Source organism: Notamacropus eugenii, chromosome 3, assembly GCF_028372415.1.
Source record: "Notamacropus eugenii isolate mMacEug1 chromosome 3, mMacEug1.pri_v2, whole genome shotgun sequence".
Lineage (NCBI taxonomy): Eukaryota > Metazoa > Chordata > Mammalia > Diprotodontia > Macropodidae > Notamacropus > Notamacropus eugenii.
In genome coordinates this window covers 271,538,212-271,546,107 of record NC_092874.1, presented here as the reverse complement: position 1 = coordinate 271,546,107, position 7,896 = coordinate 271,538,212, and positions in this window count along the sequence as shown.

Sequence of the window (7,896 nt, the reverse complement as noted above, 5' to 3'; positions counted from 1 at the left end):
CAGAGTACAGTGGGACTATTGTTTTCCTTGTTTTAAACTTTAATGCAACCTAAGATTGCATTAGCTTGCTTTTTTTTTTGGACAACCACATCACACTGTTGACTCATACTAGTTGGAGTCAACTAAAAACCCTGAGTATTTTTCATGGAAATTTTTATCTAGTCATATCTCCCCAACACCACCCTCCTGCCCCTCCTCTGGTGCTTGCACTTTTTAACCTAAGTTTAGGACTTTTACATTTATCCCTATCTAAATGCCCACTTCCTGGATAGTTTGTGAAGATATTTTTCATCTTGAATCAATCATCCACTGTACTAGTTATTCGTCACAGATATGGGCCATTCACAAACTAGAGAAGCATGCCAACTGTGCCTTCACCCAAGTCACTGATTAAAATGTAGAGTGGCAGCATGCCAAGAGCAGAATCCTGGGGACATTATACTATAGACCTTGCTCCAAGCTGACACTAATGTATTAATCCCCACTCTTTGGACATGGCAGCCACCTAACTAGGATGTATTGTCATCTATTAGGACAATGATGTCCTAAGAGATAGCAGGCATCTTCACTTCAACTGGCAGCATTGTGGTACTGTAAAAAGAGCAGTGGTTATATAGTCTGGAGACCCTAGTTCAGATCCTGCCTCACAAGAAGAAACTTTTACAGTGGAAGGGAAAAGGGGGGATGTGATGAGGAGTGAGTATGAGTGTGTGTGATTCTAAGCTCTCATCAGAATTGGCTCAAAGAGGGAATAACATACACACTCAATTGAGTGTAGAAATATATCTAACCCTAAAAGAAATTAGGAGAGAAAGAAGATAAGTAAAGGGTGGGGGGGAATGATAGAAAGGAAGATAGATTGGGAGGGGCTTGTCAGAAGCAAAATACTTGAGGAGAGACAAGGTGAAAGAATTGAATATTTAGAAAGAATAGAAATTTATTCTATTGAATAAATGAGAGGAGGAAATAGGATGGAGGGAAATGCAGTTAGCAATAGTAATGGTGAAAAATTTGAAGCAAATTTCTCTGATAAAGGCTTCATTTCTCAAACATATAGAGAACTGAGTCAAATCTATAAAAAGTCATTCCCCAATTGATAAGCGATCAAAAGATGCAATCAGTTTTCAGATGAAGAAACCAAAACTATCTATAGCCATATGAAAAAATATTCTAACTCAGTATTGATTGGAGAAATGCAAATTAAAACAATTCTGAGGTACTACCTCATACTCATTAGATTGTCTAATAGCATAGAAAAGAAATGACAAATGTGGGAGGCGATGTGGGAAAAATGAGACATTAATGCACTGACAGTGAGGTTGTTAACCGATTCAACTATTCTGTAGAGCAATTTGGAACTATGCCCAATGGGCTATAAAACCAGGCATACCGTTTGACCTAGCAATACCACCACTAGGTCAGTATCCCAAAAGAAATTAAAAAAAAAAAAAAAAGGAAAATGATCCACATGTACAAAAACATTTATAGCAGCCCTTTTCTGGGAATAAAGAATTAGAAACCGAGGAGATGCCCATCCATTGGGGAATGACTGAACAAGTTGTGGTATGTGATTATGATGGAATACTCTTGTGCTATTAGAAATGGTGAGCAGGATGCTCTCAGAAAAACCTGGAAAGACTTAAAGGAGCTGATGCAAAGTGAAATGTACTAGATACAAAGAAACAGCAATGCTGGAAGATGATCCACTGTGAATGACTTAGTTATTCTTAGCAATGCCATGATCCAAGATAACTCTGAAGGAACTGATGAAAAAGGCTATCCATCCCCAGAGAAAGAACCTAATGGTATCTGGATACAGATTAGACTGAAGCATACTTTTTTACTTTATTTACTTTTCTTGAGGTTTTTTTTTTGGTCTGTTTTCTTTCACAACATGACTATTACGGATATGTTTTGCATGACTACACATGTATAACCTATATCAAATTGCTAGCCTTCTCAATGCGGGGAAGGGGGAGGGAGGAAAGAAGATAATTTGGAGCTCAAAGTTTCAAAAACAAATGCTAATGAATAAATAAATCAATCAATCTGCCTTAGACTCTTATTACTTGTGTGACTTTAGGAAAGTCACTTAACTTATCCATGAAACTGCAATTCTACCATGCACAATTTACTTATTCCTTTCAAATATGTAACAAAATTATCATGTCATTTTTTTCCTTAACAACTAATTCTTAATGATCATCCTACACTTTTTCAAATCCTCACAAATTACACAAAAACTAATTTTAGAACATAAAAGGTCAAAATTAGTGGCGTATTTTCCCCTTTTTGGGAAAAATCTGGATCATTCCCCCTTTCTGGTCTAATACCTGTCCTGCCCTTCTCCATTAATCCTGAAAGATGATCTGTAGTAAGCAGTTCAGTGATCAAGTTCTTTGAGGTCTCTGTGCGGTAATTCAGCCAGGTCAAGATACATAAACTCATTGAAAGTAATTCCTTCCTTTCTCCATGAAAGACCTATTCTGCCTTAGGATGATACAGAAGTGATCTCGGCTTCTTAAAAATGAACTTGATGAAGTTATAAGCTCAGGCAGATCCTGCCAAAAAGAAAGAACTTATAATTTTGACACAGCAATAGACTAACTGCTTTCTGGAAACCAGCCCATCTGAAAATGGAGGAGGTCGGTTATGGAGGAAGCTTAGAATCACACACATACACACACACACACACACACACACACACACACACACACACAAATTTAAACCCACAATTCCCTGAAAACAATCTAATCTGATTGTTCCTGCTCAACTATGGGCTCAACCCAGTGACTTCCAAAGATAGGTAGATGGATAGATGGATGGATCGATTGGATGGGTGGATGGATGGATGGATGGATGGGTGGATGGATGGATGGATGGATGGATGATTGAAAAAAGGAGATAGGAGAAAGAAATGATGCAGAGAGATGGATGAATAGACATGATAGAATACACGTGTATCTATACATGCTCATACATACTGATAGACAAGCTCTTTGGGTTGCACATCCAGCTGCATATCATAGTAACGACAATAGACTTCTGCTGCTTCATTTTTCCTGTTTGTATAGTTAAGCCAGACTCTTGAGTCGATGTGGTTTTACTTGAAGAGGATTTGCCATGTACCAGGTTGCTGATGCATGATGCTGATGCCATGTCATTCTTAAATAGTTAATATCTGGAGGATCTCACCTTTTATAAAGAGTCTTCCTTGACTTGAATTCTATGGTGGTCCTCTCTATTTCATGCCTTCACTGTTTTCAATAATTACAGTATCAACAAACAAGGTTATCTCTATTGTTATGTGTTTAGAAGAAGCCAATATAATTTCATACACGTAGGACAGCCTTTAAAAGAACATTTTGCTCTACCCAATCAAATTTTTTTTTGTAGCAAACAAGTAATATTATGTTAGAAGTGTTTTGCCTTGGTTCGGTGTGGAATATCATAAGAAATTCCACAGTTACCATGTAATATCACTTGCCTTCTAATATTCTTATGAAAGACACTCTCAACGTATACGTATATTGTGCTCATAAAAATGTACACATGTATGTATGTGTTGTGTGTGTGTTTGTGTGTGTGTGTGTGTGTGCATGAAGCATAATGGATAGAGTACTGGGTGTGGAGTCAGGAACACCTGAATTCAAATCCAGCCTCAGACACTTAGTAGTGTATAACTCTGGACAAGTCATTTAACTTCAGTTCTGCCTCAGTTTCCTCATCTATAAAATGGGGACAACAATAGCACTTACCTCCCAGGGTTGTTGTGAGGATCAAATGAAATAAGGATTGTGAAGTGCTTTGCAAATCTTAAAGAGCTATATAACTGCCAGCTATCATTAATACTGTTATTATTTCTTAGATCTAGAAAGGACCTTAGAGATCATCTCTTCTGATCTCCTACCTTATTTGACTGGAACCCATATTCTCTTTGGTCATTGGTCATTTTAGAAAGCAGACAATGTGTGTTTAGGTGGTGGTGGTGGTGGTGATGTTAGTGTCTCATAAATCTAAAGTAATCTTGATCGTCACAGGGAAACGTAACATTTCCTTTTTGCTGTATGGTGTAAAGTTTGACTTCCCAACTCTGCAAGTGTGCACCTACATGTCAGGGAGGATCAGTGGTTACATATAAGGATTAGTCATCCATCCAGCTTCTCAGACATTGATCTGAATTTCCCAAGTAGAACTTACTGTCATATAATTTACAAGTAACCCATGAACAGATTTAATAAGCAAAACAGCAGGAACATCCATGGGTGCATTTAGAAGTAGAATTATCCCAAATCAATTAATATATTCTCAGCACTGAATTTTCCCTGAATGGTCTGTACCCCCTTGGCTTCAGCAAGTTCAAAGGTTCACAATTTCATGAACTGGAGCATTTTTGAATGTACGCTGGCTTAGGAACAGGGTGTAGTGGTCAAGTTCTGTAAGCTATACGTGCCTAAGCTGGGTAGTATAATGGTAGCCTTTGCATACAGAAGGGAAAAAAAGAGTAGGCTAATGATTTTCCAAGAGGCAGAGGTTAGTTGGAGGAGGGAAAAAGTGCCCAAACTGGTCCTCACTTCCCACTGCCACCAAATGGCCAAATCCCTCAACTGTATTTTTATGAATCCAGCCTCAAAAATTAGGATCCTATCTTTTTACTTCAAGAGAATGGAGGACCATCTAGATCACCAGGGACATCTCAGACACCAGTCAGGAAGTAAAACTCACCAAATTAAATCAAAGAACACTCTAACCAGTCCATTTCTATGAGAGTTTCAGAAAAGTGAAAGCCTGGCTAGATATGTTAAATGATGTGTTTTTACTTTCTCTTTAATAGAAAGGACAGATGCCTTTTTAATCTAACCATATGCTGCTTTGTAGATATGGCAGGTAGACATTATTGCAGTTACTTTGACACATCCTTTCATTTTATTATCACAGCCCTAATCCACTCAGCAGCTTTCCATGTAGGATGAGATGAAGTCTGGCCCATGGAAATTTACACAGTCGTATCTTAGGCTCTTTGCAAAACCAAAACTTATTCTGTGAGCAAATGCTCTGTTCATTCTTTACACCTGGGATTCTTAACTTTTTGTGTGTCATGGACCCCACTGGCTGTCTGGTGAAGCCTATGGACCCCTTCTTGGAATCAGACCAGTTGCCTATGTTTGTAATGGAAAAAAAAAATGCTCAATTTCAGTTAGAATGTAGTGGAAATTAGAATGGTTTTTTTTGTTTGTTTGTTTTTGGTTTTTCTATCCAAGTTCAGAGACCCCAAGTTAAAAATCCCACTCTGTTTGTTAAACTTTAATAATCAACAGTCAACAAGCATTTATTAAGCTCTTTCTATGAGCCAAGCACTGTGCTAAGCCAACAATTAAGTAACTGTCCCTTGCCTCTGCATCTTTTCTTTTTGGGTCTCTATTCTTACACCAAAAGGTGGCAAGATAGATGAGAAGTGAGGCAAATATTTCTTGTGTGTGTGTGTAGAATCTTTGTTCTTTCCTCAAGCAATCGAGTCTCCTCCCTTTCCTTCTCCTGCCCTTCATGGTACATTGGAAAGGACACTCACTAGGGAGAAAAAGGACATAGGCTCATGTCCCACCTCAGATACTGACTACCGGTTCAATCTGCTTGGGCCTCAGTTTCCCAACGCTTGCGAAATGATAGGGTTGGATGACTTCTGAAGTTGGGTGACTTTCAACTCTAGATCAATGAACCCTAGGGATCCCTCTTTTCTCTTGCCCCCTCAGGCCCAAACATTTCCTTCAACTTGGCCTAGATAATTGGAGAAATTGGTTAGAGCAGAGATTACAGGGATTTGTGAACTGAGATAGCCCAAGGAAAGAATTCCCTTACTGCTGCAAGACGGAAAGCAGCCCAAGGCGGGTGGGGCGAGGGTGGGGAGTCTACCAAGTCAGCTTTGGGGTCCTTTTGTGTTTCTCAGTTCTAATGAAACCCTACCTCCACCTCAGGTTGTTTCCTTCACTTAATCCCTGGAGGAAATCCCTCCGCTTTTCTGGGAGATAAAAAAAAAGGGTTAGAACAAAGAGAAAGTCGCAGGAACCGCTGAGGCCCTCTGCTATAGAATTTCACTGAAGCTTTTCCAAGCCCTGATGATGGAACCCGAGGGCTTAGAGTGTTTATTCCTACACCTGTATTGAATATCAAGGTCTGGGAGAAGATTAATGATTTAGAAGCTGCCGGTTCCCGCAGGGGGCCATTGTTTATTAGCGTTTTGACTGCAATTGGGTCGGAGAGAAAATGATGTGACAGTTCAGACCTGTTAAATCCTCTGTCTGTTCCAGCTCAGGCAGGTAAGAGGTAGAATCGTTTAAGTGAAAGAACATCCCTTCCCCTTGCTCCCTCCCCGCTCTGCTTCCTGTTACCTGTAACACACACAAGCCTGCTCTCCTTTTGCTCCCTTCCTATTCTGTCTCAGTCTCTCTCTCTTTGTCTTTCTGTCCTCTTTCTATCTCGTCTCTATCTTCCTGTCTCTGTCTGTCTTCTTTCACTCCCTCCTACCCTGCCTCCACCTCCCCTTCTCTCTCTCTCCTTATTCTCTTTCCTTCTCTTTATCCCCTATAATTCTCTCTCCCCCCCTCCTTTCTTCTGCTGGCTCCCTCCCCACTGTCACTTCCTCTCCCTTTCTCTTTCCCTCTCTCTCCCTTTCCGTTTCCTTCCCCCCCTCCTACTCCTTTTCTCTGTTCTCATGCACACAGATCTCTGAAAAGGAAACATTAAAAGATCTAATCCTCAGGTGGGAAAAGGATAAAATACTTGAGACGGCCATCCCTGCTTGTGACAGCAAGAATGTGTTTCTAACCCTGCCATCGTTTACAAATTTCATTTCATTCAACCAGCATTTCTTTTTCTTTTGTCACCATGAACTAGGTGCTCTGGAACAAAAGGTTCAGAGTGTAATTTAGAAGCAGATGTCAGGTGATAAAAATAAATATACCTATAAAAGAAGGGAAGGACCTTTGGGGGACTTGGGGTGGAGGTATCTGATTTTGTTGTTTGCAATATAAAGTGTGTTTATTCAAGGAAATTGCTCTGTTTATTCCTAAAGGCATTTTGGAACCTGCAATGGGAAGCAATTAAAACCAGTAAATGTACACAACTGGAGATGATAAAATGCTATAACTGTTTATTCACAAGTAACTGAAGCATTTGGTGCCATTACACTCATTGTACAGTCTGAGCCACAGAACCAAAACACCTTGTAAGTTGCCTTTCCTCTCTTTCTACAGCTTTTCTCAAGGATTGTTACCTACTGGTAAGATTTGGTCTGTAGGTCTATAATATAGGAGAAGAAGAAGAAAAAACAAGTTCTGGTCTCTAGATCATTTTGTGTGAGCCATATCCTATGTGATAAATGGGTCCAGTTTCTTCTGTAAGATAAGGATGTCAAGAAGAGGATCCTTTAAATACTTCCCAGATTTAATGTCCTATGATCCTCTGGAAAATATTATCCCAACTGGAGCAGTTAGATGGTGCAGCGGATAGACCACCAACCCTGGAGTCAGCAGAACCTGAATTCAAATTTTACTTCAGATACTTACTAGTTGCCTGACCTTGGGCAAGTTACTTAACCTTGATTGTCTCCGAAAAGAAAAAGAAAGAAAGAAAATATGAACCAGATCTCAGAATCTCAGACCATTTTCTTAAACCGCAGTATTCCTCTAGGTAGGTGGAGCCATAGTGGATAGAGTGCTAGGCCTAGAGTCAGGAAGACTCATCTTCTTGAGTTCCAGTCTGGTCTCAGTTATTTACTAGCTGTGTGACCCTGGGCAAGTCATTTCACCCTGTTTGCCTCAGTTTCCTCATCTGAAAAATGAGCTGAAGAAGGAAATGGTAAACCACTCCAATGTGTCTGCCAAGAAAACCCCAAATGGG